This window comes from Tenrec ecaudatus, chromosome 11 (genome assembly GCF_050624435.1).
Source record: "Tenrec ecaudatus isolate mTenEca1 chromosome 11, mTenEca1.hap1, whole genome shotgun sequence".
In the NCBI taxonomy this organism is placed as follows: domain Eukaryota; kingdom Metazoa; phylum Chordata; class Mammalia; order Afrosoricida; family Tenrecidae; genus Tenrec; species Tenrec ecaudatus.
In genome coordinates this window covers 26,586,892-26,613,166 of record NC_134540.1, presented here as the reverse complement: position 1 = coordinate 26,613,166, position 26,275 = coordinate 26,586,892, and the positions used below count along the sequence as shown (strand labels likewise).

General features: G+C 38.7%; 1 protein-coding gene across 2 annotated transcripts in view; it reads right to left on the bottom strand.

Annotated features, from left to right (window-relative positions):
* Nucleotides 1-26,275, bottom strand: part of KLHL1 (kelch like family member 1) — a 417,008-nt gene that overhangs the window by 208,825 nt on the left and 181,908 nt on the right. The gene's annotated exons all lie outside the window — the stretch shown is intronic.

The window sequence follows — 26,275 nt, the reverse complement described above, 5'->3', positions numbered from 1 at the left end:
AATTTGAAACAGTAATTCTAATAAAATGCCAAGTGATAATTAGTTATTAATTGTGCTATTTGTTAAAGATATTATATTGACAAATGGAATTTATTATCCAGAGTGTTTGAGCAGAATCAATTCAACCGATATATGCTTTAGCTTTTTATCTAATTTAGAATTTTCACATATACATACATAAACATATAAATGCATGCATTTCATATGCATGTAAAATATAGATATAAAGGAGTCCTTGTGGTATAGTGCTTAAGTACATGGCTGCCAATCAAAAAGCCAGAGGTTCTAATCCACCAGAGACTCCTTAGAAGAGGTCTTGTGATCGGCTCCCATAAGGATTATAGATAAAGAAACCCTAAGGGGCATGTCTACTCTTCCTTAAATAGTCACCATGGGTGAGAATCAACTTGAAAGCCAACCACAGAACAGTGTATCTCTGTACATGTACATATGATATATGGCATTCAATGGCAATTATATAATGATATAGTCACACCTAAGTAAAATTTTGCTAAAGATATTTCAAAAATAGTTGCAAAATTTCGTGAGTTGAATATATGCCAAGCTAGCAGGGTCATAATTCTCTAGTTTGTCAGTTAGCTAGGAAGGCAATGTGTCAGTTATATAATCATGCATGCCCCATAACGTGATCTGATAGGATAAACCAATCAGGCCTGTAACATCTTTTTTCATAAAGCTAAAAGGAGAAAGAAGCAAGCTGAGATCAGAGTAACCTCCTACCAGCATGAAAGAAGAGCTGACCATGAACTACAAGCTTTGGACCTGCAGTGACAGCATTGACAATTTCTAGAAGCAGGGAATGACTAAAGCCAAGACACGTGTACATTTCCAAGAAATTCTGGGGTTACAGATGCTGACAAGACGCAGACACTTGAAACTACAGCCGGCAAAGAGAGAAAGCCTTTCCCCAGAGCTGGCAGCCTGAATTTAGATTTACCTCTAGCTTCTAAAATTGTGAATGAATACATTTGTTTGATAAAACTATCCACTTAGGGCATTTTTGTTGAAGCATCACTTGATAGCTAAGACACAGCAGAACACCTCCAGGGAAATGCCAGAAATGTGAGAGTTTTGAGGTTAGTGTTTCCTGCTATTATCCATGAGGTCACTATCAATTGTAATGACTTCACAAAAGCACCTGACAACCATACTGTAGCGATAAGGGAGGGGAACTGGCTAAAGTGCCGGGTTACTAAGTATAAAGGTGATGGTTTGAATCTACTCAGAGATGCTTAGAAAGAAAAACCTGGCAAAAAGTTATAGACATAAAATCCCTGTGTGGTAATTACATAATTCCAAGCCAACTTGAAGACAGATAAAAGTGTAGGGGTGGAGGTTCAACCTGTCAATCGGGTCGCAGCCTGATGGTGCTTCCTTGTGGGTATAGGTAGCCTCCTCCTAAGGAGGGTCCTGGGAACCTGCCCCTTCTCTGGATGCCTCCACTCTCCGGCTGGCTGCTGGTTTCTGAGAGCCCTGGGGTGCGACCACACAACATTTCATCCACCAGTCTGTGATCTTCCTGAATTCTCCATCATTTCATATGGTTGGCTGAGTCTGAAGAAGGACTTGTGGACTCGTATTGACTTATGGACTTGATCTGGATTGGGCTGATATGCTCTCTTGATAAATCATAACTTCTGGTTATAAAGCTCTTTCTTACACAGGTATGAGTGTCAGATTTGTATCTCTAGTCAGTCCGGCCTCACACACCCTATGACCACAGTTGTACTACTAACCACATCATGAGGTCACAGTCAGTTGGAATTGACTCGATGGCAAAGGTTTTTTGCTTTTTTTAGTTGTTGTTGTTTTGTTTTTTGATCATATACAGTGAAAACCAGAACATGTTCAACTCAGAAACATGTATCTGACAAATAAAACTTAAATACTGCCCATTAAACAGGAAATGATAGAAAAATGGTGACTAAACTCTGTCAAAAGAGGAAAATAAGGAGTGTCAGATACGCAAGATCATCCCATAGAACCCTGAGTTACACAGATTTCACTGTATATGTGTGGGTATATGTGTCCACATGCATAGTTATGTCTTAAGAAGGAAATGTGCATTCTCTTTCCCAGAATCTAAGCAATTATAATCCTGAAAATTAGAACAGTCCAGAGCCACAGAGTCAATTCTGACTCACAGCTACCTGTCCAAACAGTCGAAAGACTCCGGAGGACTTCTGATACTGTAAAACTTTGGGGAAGCAAATACTCTCTTCTCTCTCTAGCAGAGAAGCTGGAGGGTTTGGGCCACCGGTTTTGCATTTAGCAATCCAATGATTAACACACCGGGATGAGAATTTTAAGATGACATGGAGGGTCCTAGACATTCGGCAGTGAGTGTAGCATCTTAACTAGCCTATATGTTTAGAGGCTGTACAAACTTACCTGCTAACAAGGTTTCATCACACAGTAAAATACGGGTAAAATCCACAATTTCATTAGACAAAAATCAATTCAGGAATTATTTTAGAATAAATTCTAAATTGGCAAACAAAAAAATTCAAAATGAAAATCTGATATTTACCTTCAAGGTAGAGCCTGGTCTTAAGCAGATTAGTTATTCATTAATCTATTAAGTGAAGATTTGGATTTTAGTAATAACCCTTGGGTTCTAGATTTATTTACTAAAAATTTTATGGAAATATAAAAATAGAGAGCTTAACATCCAAATCCATAACTTCAAATAGTGAGAGAGGCACATATGTCAAAGACGCCAAAGAAATGTTCCATACAAAGCTGAGGTAGGGTAACCGCAGAATGCAAGGGAGACAGAGCTAACGACCACATTAAAATGGTGAGAAAGCATATGACCAGGATTCCAAGGTGCCACAAAGGAGAAAGAAAATGACAACCTCGGGGTAAGAAAATATTGAAGTTCATTCTGGAAACATATGTTATGACAGTTTCAGGTATTTATGGGGAGAGCATTACAATATACTGAAATAACTCCATTTTAAACTGAAGTAGTAAATTACAAGACTTGATTTTATATATATACATCTATCTGGGCCTCTAAACACTATATTTGGTGCATATTATAAGTGAATATATGCATTTAATTCTTCCAAAACCATGTCTCAAAATATGTTTTAAAAATTCTTAGAGATGCTTTATTCCTAGGTTTCAGGACTGAAATGGAAATTTAAAATATTCTAGAGTTAAAGTACCACTACAGATCATTTGTAAAAATACCAAACATTTTAAGCCTTTGCAACAAAGGAAGAAAAATGAAGAGATAGCCCTAACAGATCTTTAAATATAATATAACCACAAGGTTGAGAGTTCGAACCAATAAGCCACTCTGTGGAAGAAAGCTGAGGCTGTCTGCTTGCATAAAGATGTATTGTATTGGAAATTCTATCTAGGGTCCCTATAAGATTCAGCGCCATGGTATTGGGTTGTCTTGCATTTTTGATATCTAAAAAATTATAACTTTACATATACATCAAATGTTATATGAATATTAAGACAAAATAATAAAATTAAATAGAAAGTCCATAAAGAGGCTCTAATAAATAGATACTTATTATATGATAAAGGATTAGCAAATCACTGGGAGTCGAACCGAGGCAAAGCACTGGAGGAGTGCAGTAACAGCAAAGGAATGGAGCTGCAAGTTCCCTAGGGAATGCTGAAGGTGGACTTTGGGGCCAGGGCGTGGTGCCCCAACAGACTGGACTGAAAGACACTTCTAAAGGCCAACAAACAATCCTTGAACTAACTACAAGCTTTTCTTTCTTGTTTTGTTTTATTTTGTTCTTTGTCAGTGGTTTGTTTTTGTAGTTTTGTTGTATATTGTTGCTTGGTTTTGCTCTGTCTTGTTTTTGTGCATTATTATCTCCACAGGTCTGTCTAAATAAGATAGGCTGGATGAAAATTCTGGAGGAAAAACAGCGGAACTGACAGTTATGGGAGGGAATGGGATATGGGGAGGTGGGTGGGGTGTAAGGAAGTGGTGTTAACAAACCCAGGGACAAGGGAAGAACAAGTGATCCAAATTGGTGATTAGGTGGGTGTGGGAGGCCTGGTAGGGCATGATCAAGGATAATGTAACAAAGAGGTATTGCTGAAACCCAGGTGGGGACAAAGCATGATAGTGGGACAGGAGGAAAGTCAAGGGAGATAGAGAAAAGATCTGGGAGGAAAAGGGCATTTATAGAGGTCTAGACAAAGACAGGTACATACACAAATATATATATGAGGATGGGTAAATAGATCTATGTGCCCATATTTATAGTTTTAATATTAAGGTGGCAGAAGGACATTGGGCCTTCACTCAAGTACTCCCTCAATGCAAGAATATTTTTTTTCTATTAAATTGGCATTCTATGATGCTCATCCTCCAGACACAACCGCTGAAGACAAAGTTGGTGAATAAGCAAATGTGGTGAAGAAAGTTGATGGTGCCTGGCTATCAAAAGGCATAGCATCTTGGGTCTTAAAGGCTTAAAGATAAACAAGCGGCCATCTAGCTCAGAAGCAGCAAAGCCCACATGGAAGAACACACCAGCCAGTGTGATCACGAGGTTCTGGAGAGATCAGTTATCAGGTATCAAAGAACAAAAAAATATCATTTGGTGCACACCTCCATGACACGATCACTGAGGACAAATGGGTGCATAAGTAAATGTGGCGAAGGAAGCTGATGGTGCCTGGCTATCAAAAGATATAGCATCTGGGGTCTTAAAGGCTTGAAGGTAAATAAGCATCCATCTAGCTCAGAAGCACCAAGCCCACATGGAAGAAGCACACAGGCCTGTGTGATCACGAGGTGTTGAAGGTAGCAGGTATAAGGCATCATCAGAACAAAAAAATCTTACCATAGTGAATGAAGGGAGAAGTGCAGAGTGGAGACCCAAAACCCATTTGTCAGCCACTGGAGATCCCCTTGCAGAAGAGTCTAGAGGAGGAGATGTGTCAGTGAGGGTGCAATGTAGCACTGATGAAGAATACAGCTTTCCTCTAGTTCCTAAATGCTTCCTTCCCCCCTCCCCCCCCCCCCACTATCATGATCCAAATTCTCCCTTGCAAGTCTGGCTAGACAAGAAGATGTACACTGGTGCAGATAGGAGCTAGAGGCACTGGGAATCCAGGGTGGATGATACCTTCAGGACCAGGGGTGTGAGTGACAATACTGGGAGGGTAGAGGGAGAGTGTGTTGGAAAGAGGGAACTGATTACAAGGATCTACATGTGTCCTCCTCCCTGGGGTATGGACAACAGAAAAGTGGGTGAAGGGAGACGTCGAACCGGGAAAAATGTGACAAAATAATAATTTCTAAATTACCAAGGGCTCATGAGGGAGGGGGGCACGGGGAGTGAGGGGGAAGAAAAAGAGGACCTGATGCCAAGGGCTTAAGTGGAGAGCAAATGCTTTGAAAATGATGAGGGAAATGAATGTACAGATGTGCTTTACACAATTGATGTATGTATGGATTGTGATAAGAGTTGTATGAGCTCCTAATAAAACGTTTTAAAAAATCACTGGGAGATGATGAAGCTCAGTAAAAAAGTTGGAATCTTATCATATATGTAATTTGATCATTCTAAGTGTAACAAATATATCTCTTGTTAAAAATCATGTAAATAATAGAAAAGTAATGGATCAATTACTTTAAATATGTTAGGGGGGAAGATGTTCATTTAAAGACCAGAAAGGTAAGGGCAGAAAATCAAGTGCATAAATAACGAAAAACACACTGCAGTTAGGACAAAATACTCAAGATGAGTTACAGAATAGAAAAGAACACAAAAATAGTAACTTGTATTACAGATAAATGCCTAATATTTTTCAGATATGTCTTTTTTTATTAATTTCAAAGAAAAAGACCAACCATCTGGCAGGAAAAAAATTGGTAAAAGATGTGACCATATACTAAACATAAACATTGATGGTTAGTGGTTCAAACCCACTCAGAACCACCTTGGATTATGGCTTGATCATCTGCTTCCAGAAAGTCCTACCTTTGGAAAATCTATGGCGTCCTGCCTAATAATCAATTGCTGAACCATTTGAGTCACTAGGCATTCCAATTGTGTCTTTTTAAATGTTTATTGCACTTAAATGTTTTTTAGAAAAAAATCATCCTGAAAACTGATATAATGCATTCATTCCGAAAATCGATATTTTACTATGAATGAACAGGAATGGAAAATAAGATATTTGCTGTTGTTTAAAATATATCAGTTATTTCTTACAAAGGAACTTTACAAGATTTAACAGAGACTATTCAGAGTATGATTAAATTGAATTAACAAAAATTTGGACAAATTGACAAGGTGAATCTTCATGCGTAAGACACGGGGATGTATACCACTTCACTGAATCTATTTATAAATAGTATATATATATCAATGTGTGTACTGTGTAACACTCTATGGCAAGTGCCTGCATCCTATTAAAAAATGACACTGTCATAGTTTCCAATGTTGGATTAATGGAAACTAGCAAAATTTGAAAACAACATGTTCTAAATTAACCTAATTTATCCTGAAGTATGCATAAATTAGTTTGGGAAAATACTTATAATTAATGGGATGAATTTGAATATGGAATTTCTACTACATGCTATTATTTAATGTATGATTTTTCAAGTATAATGTTACTATGATTACATAGGAGAATGACGTTAGCATTAGGAGATATATATTAGAAGATGTAGAATGTAATGTTTTAGAAAGTCTACAACCAAATCTCAAGTTCTATAGAACAATTACATATAAGTCACGTGTCTTCATAATGTGAGACTGTAGAGTCTCTTTTTCGTCATTAAATATTTTACATATTTCCTCTTAAATTGTCACTTGAATTTTATCTTATTTAACACATAATTTTAAGTTGAATGTTTTGTTTTGTCCTGGCCAACACTATCTATGGCCCAAAATCCAAAGTAAATTTTATTTTTGTTTAGCTCTCTGAATACAGCTATTTGAAAGACTATCTGATGGAGTCAGCTTATATCAGCTGAGAGATACTTTTGATAACAGACATGTTTCATCAAGTCAAAAATTTAATACAGTTTAAAGTCAACCAATACAACACAATGAAATTAAAGGGTAGGCTTAACTGTATTTAGTTTTAATTTTCAAGAGATTAGTATAACTACTTAAAACAATTCTTTGGACTTCTGGTGTGTCCTTCCTTTAATAAATTAATTACATTCTCCTCTCCATAAGCCTTGTATATACAGTTTGATTATTTTGATGGCTAGGTAGTATGTCAACTAGACATTTCCTGGGTCAGGTAGGGGCAGAGCCCAACTTATATAGAGAGTCACAGGCTGATTGACAGCGTGGCAATTTGTAAGTGAGAGAGAAAGACAGACCAGAGAAAATTCTCTTTGAGCATCTTCCTCTGCTGGGGCTGAATCTCCCCTCATTTCTCTGAGGTCTGTCACATCCCCTGCCCTTCCCAGGAGCCCCCAGCAGATACCACAGTGGATTCATTGGGTGACTTCGTATACAAATGAACTCTACATAAGCCAGTCTGTGTTCGACCATGACCCTGTTGTCCTCTTGTTTCCTTTTTGTCAAATTCCAGTCAGGAGAATCTGACTTGAACTGGATTACAGCTATTTCTACAACGATATAAGCCATTTCTTGATGTAAATCTCATTCATTATTGAACACATACAACCATCACGAGCTTTGTGCCTCCAGAGCACTGAAACTAGCATAACCATGGAATATTTGCACCTGTAAATTTCCTTGACACCTCTTATGTTTCTGGAAATATCAGAGATATTTATTATGAAACTACCTATGATTATCTCATATTTAATATGTGTCATTGCTTTACACATACCTTGTGATAAACATACAAAAGTATGTATGTGCTCCCCCTATATATGCATACAATGAATATTTCTAGGAGTATATATAATAAAACGAGACCACTAAGATGTAGGATTACTCATATATAGACATATATACATACACACACACATATATCGAGGCAGCTTGGTAAATTTTAGGAGCTCAAAACTAGGTTCCTAGTGATAGGTGAACAAAACAAAGCCGGAAGAGACAAAACCAGGATAAAGGTAGGAAGTAGTAAGGTTTTCCAACAAAATTCAAGTGCCCACAGTGACCCAATTCTCACAGAAGGCAATCCAGTCCTATGCTTCCCTCACGATTGTTTCCATTCTCGAGCCCATTGTTGCAACCAGTTGATCTCATTGAAGGCCTTCCTCTTTTTCATTGCCCCTCTGTGTAGCAAGCATGACGTCCCTCTCCTGGGATTGGTCTCTTCTGACAATGTATCCAAAGTATATAAAACCATGTCTGACCATCTTTACATTTAAGGGCAATCTGGCCACACTTCTTCCAAGGCAGGTGTTTTGTTTTTGCTTTTAGCAGCCCATGATACTTTCGGTATCTATCACCAGCATCACGATTAAAATGCAGTTAGTCTCCCTAAGTCTTCCTTATTCAATGTTTAGCTTTTACATGCATGTAAGACAATTGAAATATGGCAGCTTGAGCCAGGTGCGCCGTAGTTCTCACAGTGCTATCCTTGCTTGTCAATACTCTAAAGAGGGCTTGTTCTTTTCTCCCTTTATCATGGGGCCCGTTATGAAGATTTTTGATATTCTTGACATGGAGTTGAAATCCATACTGAACGCTGCAATTCTTGATCTCATCAGCAACTGCTTCAAATCCTCCTTCCTTCAGCAAGCAAGGCTATGCCATTTGTATATTTTAGATCATTACTAAGCCTCCCTGCAATCTTGATGTCACATGCTTCCTCATATGATCCAGTTTCTCTAATGATTTGCTTAGCATACAAAATGAATAAGTATGGAAAAGTGTCCAATCCTGACGCACACCTTTCCTAATTTAAAACCATGCATTATTCACTTTTTCTCTCCCGCCAATTCCTCTTGATCCATGTCCAAGTTCTGAATGAGCAAAATCAAGGGTTCTGGAATCCACATTCTTCCAAATGTTATCCATAGCCTGTTATTGTCCACACAGTCAAATACATGGGCATAGCCAATAAAACCAAGTAAATATATTCCTGGTATTCTCTTCTTGCAGCCAAGATCCATCTGACATCAACAATGGTATCCTTTGTTCCACAGCATCTTCAGAATATTTCCTGAACCTCTGGCAGCTCCGTGTCAGTGAAATACTGCTGCCTTTGGGTGCTTTCCTGCAAAATTGTACTTGCATGTGATATCAGTGATATGGCCCATAGTTTGAGAAATCTGGTAGTTCACCTTTCTTCCCAATGGGCCCAAATGTGTACCTCTTCTTGTCAGTTGGCCAAGTAGCTCCCTTCCTAATTTCCTGGTATAGATGAGTAAGTGCTTCTGGTATTTCATCAGTTTGTTGAAATGTTTCCATTGGCAATCCATCAATTCTTGGAGTCTTGTTTTTGGCTAATGCTTTCAGTGCAATTTGGACTTCCTTGAGCAACCATTGGTTCTTGTTCATGTGCAAGCCCTAAAGTGACGAGTTCTTTCTGATGCAGTGGCTCTGCAGAGTCCTTCTACCTTCTCTTGATGCTTCCTCATCACTCAATATTTTTCCCATAGCCTCTTTCAAGATTGCAAGTCAAGACTTGCGTTTTTTTTCTTGAGTTCCTTCAGTTTCAGATAAGCTGAGCTACTCTTCCTTTTTATTTTCTATTGTAGGTATTTTCACATTTTATTATATTATTTCACTTTTGACTACTAGAGCTGCCCCTTAAAATTGTCTGTTCAGCTCTTTGAATTAATCATATTTTTCATTTCTTTAGCTATTCTATGTGTAATAAGTTTCCACGTCTCTTCTCACGTTCACTTTGATCTTTTTTTCCTTTTCTATGATTTTAAAGACCTTTTGCTTTCTTTGTGAATGCTAGTCTTGACGTCCTATCACAGCTTCCAGATCTTCTGTCATTAGTGTTCAATGCAACAAATCTGTTCTTGAAATTCAGGTAGGATAAAGTCAAGGTCATGTATTGGCTCTGGTGGATGTGTTTTAACTTTCTCTAGCTTTGTCATGAATTTACATATGAAAAATTGACAGACTGTTCCTCAGCCAACCCTGACCTAGTTTTAGCTGGCACCACCTAGCTTTTACATAGTCTCTACCCACATATGTCGTCAATTTTATTTCTGTATGTGCTCTCTGGGGAAGTTCATGTGTATGGACACATTTTCTTTTGTTGAAAAAGTATTTGCTGGGAAAAGGCTGTTAGTCTTGCAAAATTCGCTTACATGATGTGATTTCCACATTTGATTCTATGACCAAGGCTATATTTTCCAACTACTGTTCCTTCTTTATGTTTGCAGCTTTTGCATCCCGATCCTCAATAATTATCAATGCATCTTGTTTGCATGTTTGGTAAATCTCAGATTGAAGATATTAGTAGAATTCTCTAATTTCTTCATCACTAGCTTTTTTGGTTGGTGCATAAGTTTGAATAATAGCGCTATTGAATGGATTTCCTTAATTAAGAATAGACATAATCTTATCACAATACATTGTACATCATAATCGATCTTGCAATGTCCTTTTTGACTATGGATACAACCCAGTTCCTATTGATCGTGTCATTCTGGCATAGTACATTATATGATTTTCTGATTCAATCTGGCACATGCTGATCAATTGCATCTCACGAATGCCCAGAATGTCAACCTTTGTGCATTGCATTGCATTTTTGGTGACTTCCAAGTGCTCTGGATTCATACATTCCAATTCTAATTATTAGATTTTTCATCGGTTTCTTCTCACTTTAAATTGTGCTCCATGCCCACATGCTTACTCCCTTCATGTCACCATGTTTGACTCAACTTTGAGAAAGCAACATCTTCTGAGTCATATTTCAAGACTTTGCTAGCCCAGAATTCCATCCTCCAACCATAATCCTGACAATAACTTCCATTCATTAACCCATCATTACCTGATAATGTCTCAAAGTTATGCATGAAGTTTTCAGCAGCTACTTTCTCCGAAGTGGGCAGCAGAGACACGCTTCATGGTCTGTTCATAGTCTGTAAGTTCCCTGGAAATCTGTTCACTTTGGGTGACCCTGTTGCCATTTGTAATATCAGTGGCATAGCTTCTAGCATCTCAACAATACACAAGCCATGATGGGAGGACAAATTGACAGGAACATGTCTGGAAGACAGCCCTAATTACCTAAAAGAACGAGCATATGTATTGTCTCAATTATATATGTGGCAGGGCAGCTTTACTGGCTTTTTTGCCCAATATAGTTTTCAGTGTCCTGAACACAACTTCATAGTAAGCCCCATAATCACCCTGTGTCCTTTGAAGAAATCGATCATGACTATATCTTTGGAATCCCAAAAGGTTATTACCATATCCTTTTGTAATAAGTTATATGCTTCGAATTTAACTAGCCTAGCTGATCCCATTGTCAACCGCATATTTATTCAAACCGACTTAAAACAGTTTTTTCAAGGCTCTGTAAGGAAATTGACAAATGTATTACAAGGAAAGCTTATATGGATCCATCCACTGATCTCAGCTGTTGTTAGATGCCCTTCCGTCTGCTGTAACTCATAGAAGACTTATGTATGTCAGAAGAGAACAAGGAAGCCTATGTTGGGAAACTTGGCCTACATGTTGTCCTGCCTTTAAGACATGTAGATAAAGAGCAATAATAATTCTTGTCCTTCTTCAGTCCTACTTATTTGATCAAAATAGATCATTTGACCTATTGTACTATATATGTATAGCAATGATATTTATAACAATAACTAACAGTGTTCAGCATGTCTATCAAAGAAATGAGGAGTCCTGGTGACAAAATGGTTATATATTGTGTTGATAAACACAAAGAAAGTAGTTTGAAACCACCAGCTACTCTGTGGGTGAAAGATGAAGTTTTCTATTCCCCTAAAGAGTTAGTGAAATAGCCAAGAAATTTGATTGTGTGAACCACAGAAAACCATGGATACTATTGAGAAGAATTAGAATTCCAAGACACCACATTATGCTCACATGGTACAGGAATTCAAACAGAACAGGGGGATACACCATGGTTAAAGTCATGAAAGGTGTGCATCAGGGCTCTATCGTCTCACTGTATCTATTAAAATGGTATGCTGTGAAAATCAACAGGGAAGCTGGATTATATGAAGGACCACGTCGTGTCAGGATTTGAGGAAGTCTTATTAGCAAGCAATATGCAGATGATTCAATCAGGGCGGCTGAAAGTGAGGAAGACTTTAAGCATTTACTGTTAAGGTAAAGAATTATAGCCTTCCATATTTATTATCATTCAGTGTAAACAAGACCAACATCTTACAACTAACCAATAGGTCACATCATGAAAAAGGGAAAATGTTTGGGTTGTCAAAGACTTAACTTTACTGGGATCCACAATCAATGCTCCTGGAAACAGCAGTTAAGAGATTAGAAAATGTGTTGCCTTAGGGAAATCTGCAGCAAGAGACCTCTGTGGAGTAGTATAGAGCAAGGATGTTACTTTGAGGATCTAGATGCACCTGACCCAAGCCATGGTATTCTCCATTACCTCATGTGCATAGGAAAGTTGGACATTTAGTAAGGAAGATCAAAGAAGAATCCATGCATTTAATCTTCAATCGGGGTGCTGGAGAAAGATATTGAAGATACCAGGACCTGCTAAAAGGCCAAACTGATCAGCATTGGAAAAAGTAGGGCCAAAGTGCTCCTTGAAGCATGGATGTTGAGACTTCGCTTTGCATACTCCGGAAATGTTGCCAGGAGAGACCAGGCCCTGAAGGAGGACATCATGTTTGGTAAAGTAGAGGTGTAGGGAAAATGAGGAAGACCCTTGAGGAGATGAATTGACACAGGGGCTGCAACAACGGGCTCAGGTGTGGGAACAATGATCAGGATGGCACAGGACCGGGCAGTAGTTCATTCTGTTGTGCATAGGGTCTCTATGGATCAGAACCAACTCAATGGCACTTAACAACAACAAGTTGACATTCTCAGAAACACAAAAGGGTGGTCTTCTCCATCATATAGTGTGGCTATGAGTGGGAATCCACTTGAGGGTAATGAGTGTGATGTCTTGTATGTAAGGAATTAAGCCTTTAATTAATTTATTTCTTTTGCAACTTCAATATACATTGCTTGTTTTTTGATGCTCTCCAGTCTCAGGCAGACTTGTTTTTGATAGCATGTCAGTTCATTTCCCATCTCTGTTGTCTCTTGGCTGTATGTGCCAAATGAAATCTGTTTTCCTCACTAGTATTACTCTTTGTAATTTTCTCCAGGGACAATAGTTATATGAAAATCACTCCAAGGTGTTTATTAAAGAGCTCTGTCACAAATAATCATATTTGGAAAAACGTGGAGATCTGTGTAAATATGTAGTTAGAACTACATGCTTGGGCACTTCAGTAAGTGTTTGAAGAAAGATCTTACAACTATAGTCTGGACAAGAAGAAACCGCAGTGCCAGTGCACCGACACACACAAGGTCAGCACTAAGGGGTAGAATTGTGACAGTCAGGTGGACTTCCGTATTCAACAGATAATCAAAGTCAAACTCACGACCATCACGTCAATTCTGATTGTGAGTGATCCTGTAGGATCCTATAGAACTGCCATGTGGGTTTCTGAGATGGTAACTCTTTAAGGGAGTAGAAATCCTCATCTTTCTCCCTATGGATAGGCATAATAAAATGGAGTTATTAAATCAAGCCTATTATGAAGAATTTGGTAAAGGGGAGTCGTGTATCTGATTGAAATAATAACAACAAAATTATCTTTGGATTGGAAAAATTGAGGAAGTTAAATTGATGAAAACTTAAAACACTATAATAAGTAAAAACTGCATTTTGCATTTATTTATATTTGTTTGGACATGTCATAATAAGTATTTAATTTCATGCAAATTTATGACAATCTTTAGCTTTTAATATTATTGACATGTATATAGATATGTGTTTTAATTTAAAATAGTCAAAGTATTAAAGGCAGCAATAAATGAGTATTGTTCAATGGTATTTTTCATTAACAATTTTTAATAGAAAAAAGAGAAGCCAGCAAAAATAGTTATTTGTATACATATTGTCTCTGACATAAAGCATCTCGTGAAGATTAATTATCCTCAATACACAATCACAAAGTAAAGGTTGCATGTATAAAACAAAAAATAAACCAGGAAGATTAAATATACAAATACATAAAAGGCATAAATGTTAACCTCTCTCTTTTCTTAGCATATTCATAAAGTCAATTTCTGCATAACAATTAAGCCACTCATGCTGTGTCAGCACATTCAGTGTCAGATAATGAGGGAATTTTTGTATGCTAAAATGTTAATGATCCCACTGACCAAATAACAAGGGACATATATTTCTGTCCACAAAAAAAAAAATCTGGCCCAAAAGTCTGAAATAAGTTTTCAAAGACTTGGCATAGGCTAATCATTCCATGTCAAGAGGCACGAAGAGGAACAGAACAAGGACAAGGTTTACCATCAGGAAAGCTGCGTGCAATGCAGGCATTATGGCTGCAATTCAGGTTCTTATCTTACCAAGAGAAAGATTTCCTTTTGGAAGACATAGGGCATCACAAGAGAACTTTATTTAGAGAGTTCTAGGAGGAAGACAAACTGACAAGGCAGCATGGCTGACCTCAGTAGCATTGCCTCCCACATGCATGCCATACCATGTGAAGATTTCTTCCACACAGGAGATTCATGGGAACTGCTAACAGAGTTCTGGACAATGTAATTCCAAAATGTAATGGGCTCTGGATATACTTTGTCTAAATTTCCACCTTGTCTCCATTGCCTGTCTGAATATTGACGCCATATCCAAATCATAAGGAAGACATTTTGTTGTTGCTGTTTCTAGGTTTAATTAAGTTAGTTCAGATTCATAAAGATTGCCAGTTCCTATCTGTACCAGTGTACACAGTGTGCATCCTCTGCTCTAGCCAGATTTATAAGGTAGAATTGGGATCATGATCATGGTGTGGGGTGGGTGGGGAGCGGTGTTTAGGAACTGGAAATGCAGGGAATGCAGGACAGATGACCCCTTCAGGACCAGTGGTAAGAGTGGAATACTGGGTGGAGGGAAGGTGGGATGGAAAGGGGGAACCGATTACAAGGATCTACAAAAAACCTCCTCCCTGTAGGATGGACAAAAAAAACTGGGTGAAGGGAGACAGTGGACAGTGTAAGATATGACAAAATAATAATAATTTATAAATTATCAAGGGTTCATGATGGAGGGAGGGGGAAAATGAGGAGCTGATACCTAGGGTTCAACTAGAAAGCAAATGCAACAAAGTACAAATGTATTTGACACAATGGATGGATGTATGAATTGTGATAAGAGTTGTGCAAGCCCCAATAAGATGATTAAATTAAAAAAATAATAAAAATGAAACCATGCTTGTTTCTGTGCCATCCTGACAATTGTTGTTATATGTTCATTCTTTGTTGCAACCACTGAATCAATCCATGTTGCCAAGGTCTTCCTTTTTTTTTGTCTCATTTGCCCTCTACTGTATCAAGCACAATGTCCTCACAGAAGCACTGGTATCTCTAACAACAAATTCTTGCCATCCGGCCCTAAGGAGCATTCTGGCTGTACTTCTACCTAGAGAGCTGCTTGTTCTTTTGACAGCCCACGGCACTTTCAAGATTCTTAGGCAGCACCATAATTGAAATTTATTAATTTTATTTCAGTATTTCTTAATCAGTGTCCAACATTGACATGCATATGAGGTGACTGAAAACATCATGACTTGGGTTAGGTGCTTCTAAGCCCTCAAAGTGATGACCTCATGTTAGAGTTCTGTTGTAGGAATCAAATTTGAACATTTGGATTCTGGAAGGCTACCGTTTACCATGGGAGCCCTACACCAATTTGTTTCTCCATGAAGATTTAGCCTCCTGACTTTTCTCTAGAAATGTCTTTACAGAAGTTTATTGAAATTCCTTTGATCAGACCAACAATGAGAAATCTTGCCATCAGAAACTTACCTGAGTGTGCCCTTGCTTGAAACTGGTGGATATGAACCATAATCCTACCAAGGTTGTCAGAGAGCCCTCAAACTGTCTTAGAAACTTCTCTAATCTGCAATAGTCTACTGATTCCAATAATTGTCTCTCTCCCACTATAGTAGTTCTGCCTACAAATGATACAAATTGGCCTGCTACCAATCCTGGTTTTGTGATAGTTTCTTGTGGTGTTTACCTAGCCGTGTTACTGTGAAATCTTGGACAACATTATGGTTTCATGGTGATAGTCCCCTTCATCTGGACGATTTGTCTTTGTCTTTCCTTTGTCTTCATCTTGTTTGAGAAATAAGGATCCTGGTGTTGGCTTCAAGGTCAAAAGCTCAAACCTACCAGACACTCCTGGGAGAAAAATGGGGATATATGTTCCCATAAAGACTGACAGCCTCAGAAGCCCACGGGTAAGTTCCACGGTTTCCTATACTGTCACTAAGTCAGAATTATGTGGTTGGTGGTGACTTTGATATTTTGAATATAAATGATGTTTGAATGCGGTACCTCTCTTTCCCTGGAATGGCTCCAAATCTTGTTCTCTCTGTTAGTATCAAGAAAAATTTCCTTTCCATGGTTTCTCTCAACCATGAGTGTATTTCAGCAGTCATTCTTTCATTACTTCATCCATTCATTCATATTTAATCAATAAATTATAGCAATTTATTCAAATTTGTGGTATATAGGAACAAAGAACTTTAGGTTAAAAAAATGAACTACACCAGAGATATTCCTTAAAAATAATTTTTAGGCAATATAATGATACATATGAGAATATAATGGAACTATAATAGGGCAATAATACAAATAGAACATAAATTGTAATAAATTCTCCCAAAGAAGTAAAGACAAGGTTAAAGAAAAAAATGTAGTAAAAGTAGTACTTCTCAAGAAGAAGGTTTCTATAAGAGAAGATTTCTCCTAGGAAGCTGTACTTTCGAATTGAAAATTAAATCACAATTGTACAAACAGATAAAAGGATGGACAGTGCAGTAACGTGTAAGAATACACAATCATAAAATAATATGGAATATTGAGAAGCTTTAAGTAATTTGTAATGCAGAAGAGTAGGTTTTAGATAAAAATCTAAGGACATATTGGAAATGGAACAATGAACCATATTCTAACAAAATGTTATTTGAAGTTTTTAAGTTATATTAGAATTTATTGGGAGCCAACAAAATTTTTTAAGCATGGAACAAATTTTACCATATTTTTATTTTAGGAAAGTATAAGTTTGCATTAAAAATAATATTAAACATTATTTTAACACCAAACCCATCACTGCTATCAAGTTAATTCTATCTTGAGAGCCTATATAGATTTTCTAAGGCTTCTTTGTTTGTTTATAAACTTTTATTGGTGAGGACTTCAGGGAAGATGGCGACAGAGTGACACATACCATAGGGACTCCGCAGAATCCAGCACAGGAGAGTTGCTTAGAGGGAGCTTTCACACAGCTGGTATGCAGGAGGAGCATCATAAAGATAAGTAGGCACAGACCCAGGGGTTTTGAGGGGCTGAGGGCTTTTGGCTTACCTTAGTGGAAGCCAGCTGGGGCTTGACCTTAGCCCTGCCACTGTCTCTGCCAGAGCTGAGACCATTTGGAGTGCATAGCGGGCTTGGTCTCAACACAGCCACTGTTTGCCCCTGCCTGCCTCAGGGCAGGGACAGGACCCTTGCAGTTGCACGGGCAGTGTTTGGGGTTCAGCTACATTGTTGCTTCTGTTTACATCTCTGCTCTCTGTACCCACAGTCTTTGAAGGCTATTGCAGGTGCAGGGGCTTTTTCATGGCTCTATTATGGCTTGCCACTGCTACCGCAGAGTAGGGACTAAACCCTTGAAACTCCATGGGTCCCATATATTCCCACACAGTCTAAATGGCCTTATTTTTTTCCTCCTCTTTCCTGTTCTCTCACAGTCCACTGCTGACCTCCAGACCACTCCCCTTAGCCTAGGGCATTTATACCTGCACCACACCCAGCTAGGTGAGCTCCACCCTGCTTAGCTAGCCAGAGATAGGAAAAGCCCTGCTTTCCCTCCAGGGGATATTCTGCCAACTTCTCACCAGGGAATTCCTGCCTCTGTTCCTGGGGGCATAAGGCAGCTTAGCCAACACTCATCAACATTCCAAGCTGTTGCAGGAACCTCTGCCCAATCTCCGCAACACCAAAGCAGGCAACCCACCAGCCTTCTGGGGCACTTCCCTGATAGGGAAGTCAGAGGAGGATAAAGTGATAGGTTAATCCCATAGCAAAATTAGCCGTAGACAGTTGAAGAAGCATTCCTACAAGTCTCCCAGAGAGAGCCAGTGCTCTTTGACTCCCTGGAAAATGGCATCTGGCTCCTCTAAAGCAATGCAACACAAACAACCATCAGCCCCAATGACCTCAATGAAAAAACAGGAGAAACAAAAGGCAATGGCAGAAGACATCCTGACTATAACAACATACATTGAGCAGCCACAAAAAGAAATTTACTGAAAGCTGCTTGGAGTCATACAGGATATGAGGGAAACAATACAGAAAAAGGATTAAATGATAGAGGAGATAAAGGTCATACACCAAAGGGAAATACAGGAGCAGAGGGAGGAGATAACAAAAACCAGTAGCAGAAACACAGACCTTGAGAATAGACTGGAGGAATCAGAGAACCACATCAATGACTGGGAGGACAGTGAAGCAGAGTTTAACAAACGTGAACAAAAATCTAGTAAGATCATCAGAGAAGCTGAAGAACACCTAAGAGGAATGTCTGATGCTATGAAGCGGAACAACATTAGAATTATTGGTTTACCAGAGGAAGACACAACAAAGAAAGCATCTGCAACAATAGTGAGATATTTTTTGGAGGAAAACTTCCCCAGCTTAATGAATGAAATCCAGGCAACAACTCAGGAACGCCAACTAGACTGTAGTCCAATAAGAAGTCACCAAGGCACATAATAGTTAAACTATCCAACCTTGAGGAAAAGGAGAAAATCATGAGAACAGCTAGGGAAAAACAAGCAATCACATATAGAGGTTCCCAAATAAGAATATACTAAGACCTATCAGCAGAAACTATGAAGAAGAGGAGAGGGTGGAGTAATATATTCCAAAAATTGAAGGAAAACAACACAAACCCAAGAATGCTCTACCCAGCCAAATTATTGATCAAGATAGATGGAGAAGTAAGTGTCTTCCCAGGCAAAAAAAATTCAAAGAATACGTTAAAAAAAAACCCATCCCTACAAAAGATCCTTGCCGACCCAGTATGGACAGAAGAACAACCTTCACCAAGCATAAATAAGAGACTGCCACATAGAACAACCTCACCCAGAGGGCAACAAAGAGAAAAAAAAACCCCAAGTTAGCATTGGCTTAAAGATGGAAAGAAGTCAAGAATGATACACACACATGCAAAACACACTAATGAGAAAGGAAAGTAGGAAAACTCCCAACACAAAAGGTATAAGATGACATCACAGAATCTGCAGATGCAGATAATAACCCTGAATATCACTGGCCTGAACTCAGGCATTAAAAGAGTGAGACTAGCAGACTGGTATGGAAAACACAACCCATCAATCTGCTGCCTACTACTAAGCATTGTAAACATATATTCCCTGAATGAGAGACACATTGAATACATCAACCAAACACTTCAAAAGATTAAAAAAGAAATCACAGCCTCAACAATTACAGTGGGTGACCTCAACACACCACTCTCTGAGAAATATAGATCATGGAGAAAGAAACACAACAAGGAGGCTAGAGATCTAAACATCACAAATAGACAACTTGACCTGATAAATATTTACAGAGCTTTTCATCCAAATACAAAAAATTTCACATTCTTTTCAAGTCCACATGGCACACATTGAAAGAGAGACCACATGCTGGGGCATAAGGTGATTCTACATAAATTTAAGCACATTAAAATCATACAGGCATCAATCTCTGACCACTGTGCCATAAGGCTGTAAATCATCAAAAGGAAGACAAAGAAAACAAGAGCAAACAATTGGAGGATGAATAACTCTCTACTGCAAAAGAAGTGTGTACTCGTGCACATCAGAAATGAAATTAGGAAATTTCTAGAAGCCAACAAGAATGAGCACACGACCTACCAAAACTTATGGGACACAGCAAAGGCAGTCATCAGAGGAAGTTTCATAGCAATACATGCACACCTGAGAAAGGAAGAGCGATTCATGATTGATATGCTGGCACAAAATTTACAACAACTAAAGCAGAGTCAGCAGGACAATCCCACTAATAGCAAAAGAAAATAAATTATAAATATCAGGGCTGAGATTCAGGAGAGGAAAAATAAGAAAACTATGGAAAAAATTAATACTGTGAAAAGTTGGGTCTTTGAAAGGATGAACAGAATCGATAGACCACTGACAAACCTAGCCAAAGAAAGGAGATAACACATTTCAATAGCAAGAATAAGGGATGAAAGAGGGGACACTACAACAGACCCCAATGAAATCAAAATGATAGTTACACAGTACTATGAAGGACTGTGCTACAATGAATTCAACAATTTGGAAGACATGGAAAAATTCTTGGAAAAAGTGTCCCTCCCTAGACTACCCTTGGTGGATGTCAAGAATCTCAACAGACCCACAGCAATAGAATAAATAGAAAATGTTATCAAGGGATTACCAACAAAAAAGTCCCCTGGACCAGATGGGTTCACTGGAGAATTCTACCAAGCATTTAGGGATGAACTAACACCAATCCTACACAAATTCTTCCAGAACATAGAAAAAGATAACAAATTCCCAAACTCCTTCTATGAAGCTAGTATAACTTTGATGATACCAAAAGCGGGCAAGGATCCCACAAGAATTGAGACCTACAGACCAATATTCCTAATGAACATCGATGCAAAAATCCTTAACAAAATATTAGCCAACAGAACCCAAAAGTATATAAAACAAATAATTCACCATGACCAAGTGGGATTCATACCAGGTATGCAGGGATAGTTCAACATACAAAAGACCAATAGTATTATTCCTCACATCGATATGAAAAACTATAAGGACCACATGATACTATTGATAGATGCAGAAAAAGTGTTGGATAACATCCAACACTAATTCCCGTTTAAGACACTTGAGAAGATAGGAATGGAAGGAAAATTCCTCAAGACAATACAAGCTATATATGAAAAACCAACACCAACTTGGTAGTCCATGGAGAAAAGCTAACACAAACCCACTGAAAAGGGGGACCAGAAAAGGATGCCCCTTGCCCCTACTCTTATTTAATATCATGCTGGAGGTTTTAGCTAATAGCATATGGAAAAGAAGAGACATCAAAGGTATTTGTGAAGGAAGAGGTAAAACTATCATTATTTGCAGATGATATGATTTTATATATGGAAATCCCCAAAAGTTGCATAAGAGGAGTACTGGAAGCAATAGAGGAGTATGGCAGAGTGCAGGATACAAGATTCACAAACAGAAGTCTATAGAACTGTTAACACACATTGGATAAGACCACAGAAGAGGAGATAAAAAAGGTGGTACCCTTCACAATAGCCAAATACAAATTGAAATATCTAGGAATATGCCTGACACAGACCACTATTATAAGAAACCAAGAGCAACCTCAACAAATGGAAGAATACCCCATGCTCTTGGATTGGAAGATTCAGTATAGTCAAGATGTCAGTTCTACCAAAGGCACTATATAATTTTAATGCAATCCCGATACAATTACTATGATCTTTCTTCAAAGAGATGGAAAAACTGATTACCAATGGAAGATTCAATATAGTCAAGATGTCAGTTCTACCAAAGGCACTATATAAGTTTAATGCAATCCCGATACAATTACCATCATCTTTCTTCAAAGAGATGGAAAAACTGATCATCAACTTCATATGGAGAAGGAAGAAGCCCAGAATTAGCAGAGAACTCCTCAAGAAGAAAGACACTATGGGAGGGCTTGCTTTACCTGACGTTAGCACATACTATACAGCCACAGTTGTCAAAATCTCATGGTATTGGTACAATGAGAGATACTCAGACCAATGGAAAAGAACTGAAAACCCAGAAATAAAATCATCAGCATACAGACAACAGATCTTTGATAAGGGCCCCAAAATATCAAATGGGAAACAGATGCCCTCTTTAACAAGCGGTGTTGGAAAAAAATGGATATTTACCTGCAGAAAAATGAAGCAAGGCCCTTATCTCACTCCATGCACAAGAATGAACTCAAGGTGGATCACAGGCCTTGAAGTTAAACCCCAAACTACTAGGGCCATCAATGAGGGAATTAGGACCAACTTGAGAACTTTGACACAGGGAATACATAGGCTATCAGAAATAGGGAAGGACACAAACGCAGAGTAGGCACAAATTGACAAATGGGATATACTGAAGACAAAATACCTGCGTATATTGAAAGAATTCACCGAGAGTGATAAGAGAGTCCACGGACTGGGTAAACATCTTTAGCAATGTTACATCAGACAAAGGCCTTATTACTAATATCTATAATACTCTGCTAGCTTCCAAAAAGAAAAAAAACTACTAGCCCCTTGAAAGGTGGGCAAATGACTTGAACAGAAGTTTCACAGGGGCAGAAATCCGAATGGCCAACAAACAGGAGAAAATGTTCCCGATTTTTAGCAATAAGAGAGATGCAAGTTAAAACAACAATGAGGTACCACCTGACACCCTCAAAGGAGCCCAATTCAAAAAATCAGAAAGCAACAAGTGTTGGAGGAGCTGTGGGGAGACAGGAACTCTTATCCACTGCTGGTGAACCCGTAAGTATGTACAGCCACTATGGAAATCAATCTGGCGATATCTAAAACAGATGGAAATAGAGTTACCATATGACCCAGCAATCCCCCTACTGGGCATATACCCAGAAGAGGCAAGAAACAAACCAAGACCAGACATCAGTGCTCCAATGTTCATTGTGGAGCAGTTAACAATTGCAAGGAGTTGGAAGTAACCCAAATTTCTATCAACTGATGATTGGATTAAAAAACGGTGGTATATACATACAATAGAGTACTACACATAGCTAAAAAGCAATGATGAACATATGAAGCGCATAGCTGCATGGGAAGAAGTGGAGGAAATCATGCTAAGTAAAATAAGTTCAGGCACAAAAGGACAAGTACAACATGAGTCCGCTGAGGTAAGCGTTTAAAAAAATGCAAAAGGGGCATAGGGAAAAAGCTACTGTATACAAACATTCTTGGATAACGACATATAGTATGGCAGGGACCAGATCAAATGCAGGGATGCTCATGGTAGACAACTGGGGAGGTGGTGGGGAAAGAAAAAAATGATGAAAATAAGGAAGAAATGTGTAGCAGCGGAATGGGGTGCTAACCCATCCAAAGGGAGAATATTGTTTATATATCCACAGGGAAAGAGGGACCAGACTTCAACCCTGTGCCCCATGGTGTGAATTCAACATTCCAGCGAGAAATAGGGAACCACTGAGAGGTCTGGGGGTCTGGTCCCAGTACCAAATACTAAGTGGACGCCTGCCCCTCCCCCCAGAAGAATTTATTTCAACGGACGGCATTGAATCTGCAGCTCTTGGAGAGGGACATATTTGATGAGAGCACAAGGGAGCAGGAGATGGGGGAGGAGGAGAGAGTGGAGCACATCCTGTCTCACAAGGCCTTGAGGATGATGAACCCAATTAGAACAACCAGCCCACAGAGAGGACCACATGGCCAGCCCTACTATGAGACATGATGCCCTCACTGACCCATGGCCATGCGGGTGACAGTACCAGAGACAGTATGGGAATTGCGCCCAACCTGATTCCGCCACACCGAGGAAAAGCACTGGGGGAGTGCAATGAACAGCAAGGGAATAGAGCAGCAAGGTACCCAGGGAATGCTGAAGGTGGAAGTTGGGGCCAGGATGTGGTGTTCTAACAGACCGGACTGGAATTCACACCTAAAGGCCAACAAATGATCCTTGAACTAACAACAAGCTTTTCTTTATTGTTGTTTTGTTTTGTTCTTTGTCAGTGGTTTGTTGTTGTTTTGTTGTATACTGTTGCTTGGTTTTTCTCTGTCTTGTTTTTGTGCATGCTATTATCTCCACAAGTCTGTCTAAATAAGATAGGCTGGATGAACAATCTGGAGGAGAAAACAACAGGACCGACAGTTTGGTGGGGATAGGGGGAGGTGGGGGGAAAGAAGGAAGTGGTGTTAGAAACCCAGGGCCATGGGAAGAACAAATGATCCAAATTGGTGGTGAGGTGGCTATGGGAGGCCTAGTAAGGCATGAGCAAGGGTAATGTAACCAAGAGGTATTGCTGAAACCCAGGTGGGGATGGAGCATGATAGTGAGACAGAAGGAAAGTCAAGAGAAATAGAGGAAAGAACTGGGAGGCAAAGGCATTTATAGTGGTCTAGAAAAAGACATGTACATATGCAAATATATTTATATATGAGGACAGGGAAATAGATCTCTGTACCTATATTAATAGTTTTAATATTAAGGTAGCAGAAGGCATTGGGCCTCCACTCAAGTACTCCCTCAATGCAAGAATACTTGCTTCCATTAAATTGGCATTCTATGATGTTCACCCTCCCGACACAACCGCTGAAATCAAAGCAGGTGACTAAGCAAAGTTGGTAAAGAAAGCTGATGGTGCCCAGCTATCAAAAGATTTAGCCTCTGGGCTTTTAAAGGCTTGAAGATAAACAAGTGGCTATCTAGCTCAGAAGCAACAAAGCCCACATGGAAGAAGCACACCAGCCTGTGCGATCATGAGGTATTGAAAGGATCAGGTATAAGGCATCATCAGAACAAAAAAAATCTTACCATAGTGAATGAAGAGAGGAGTGCAGATTGGAGACACAAAGCCCATTTGACAGCCACTGTAGATCCCTTGCAGAGGGTTCTAGGGCAGGAGATCAGCCTGTCAAGGTGCTATGTAGCATCGATGAAAAATACAACTTTCCTATAGTTCCTAAATGCTTCCTTTCCCTCCCCACTGTCATGATCTGAATTCTACCTTGCAAGTCTGACTGGACTAGAGGATGTACATTGGTACAGATAGGAACTGGAAACACAGGGAATCCAGGGCAGATGATACCTTCAGGATCAGCGGTGTGAGTGGCGATACTGGGAGAGTAGAGAGAGAGTGGGTTTGAAAGAGAGAACCAATTACAAGGATCTACATGTGACCTCCTCCCTGGGGGATGGACAACAGAAAAGTGAGTGAAGTGAGACGTGAGGCAGGGCAAGATATGACAAAATATTAATTTATAAATTATCAAGGGCTCATAAGGGAGGAGGAAGTGGGAAGGGAGGGGGAAAATTGGGACCTGATGCCAAGGGCTTAAGTGGGGAGCAAATGTTTTGAGAATGATGAGGGCAATGAATGTACATATGTGCTATACACAGTTGATATATGTATGGATTGTGATGAGTTGTTTGAGTCCCTAAAAATGATTTTTTAAAGTTTTATTGGCATATAATTCATATAACATCCAATTAAATAGTTCTAGGTCATCAAGTAGTGTTGTATAGTCATCACTACAATCAAATTTAGAGCATTTTCTTTATTCTTGTACACAAGGTTATTAGCTCATCATTACAGCTCCCTCTACACCAACCCTCCTTGCCATACCTTACAAAGAACAATTAATTCAGTTACTTAGTTATTGTCTCTATAGATTTATCTATCCTGGATTTGAGGCTTTATTCTTTATATAATCAAATAAACCTTTCTTTCTACCATAGAAGAATTGCAAAGGAATGATGCACTACAAACCCCTATTTTTAAAAAGACAAGAGAAGCAAAACTAAGATTTTTTAAGGGATACAGACATGTTACATGCATTAAAAAGATGAGAACTATTACAGATATGAAATTCTCATTGTCAACAGATAATGAGGTAAATATAATTTCAAGGAATAAACAAGTTGAAGTGCTACTGAGGAAATTAATTACTTAAGAAAAATCATACCTAAGAAATTCTATTTGTTACACAGGATAACTTATATTACCAATGGTGATTTTCATACTACATCTTATAGTATTATTTTCTGTTCTATTTTAAATTTTAATATATTGTATCAGAAAGCATTAGAAATTAATGAAAATGCATTTAAAACAAAATAGTTGAAAGAATTCACCATGGATTTAAAGTATTACAGAGAAAATATTTTAAATAAACTAAATTAAAGAGATAGATATAGAACTGAATGTAACAGCTCAACTGGGAAACAATTCAAAACTTAACTAGGCAGTGGACTCAAGACTGAAAGAGAATA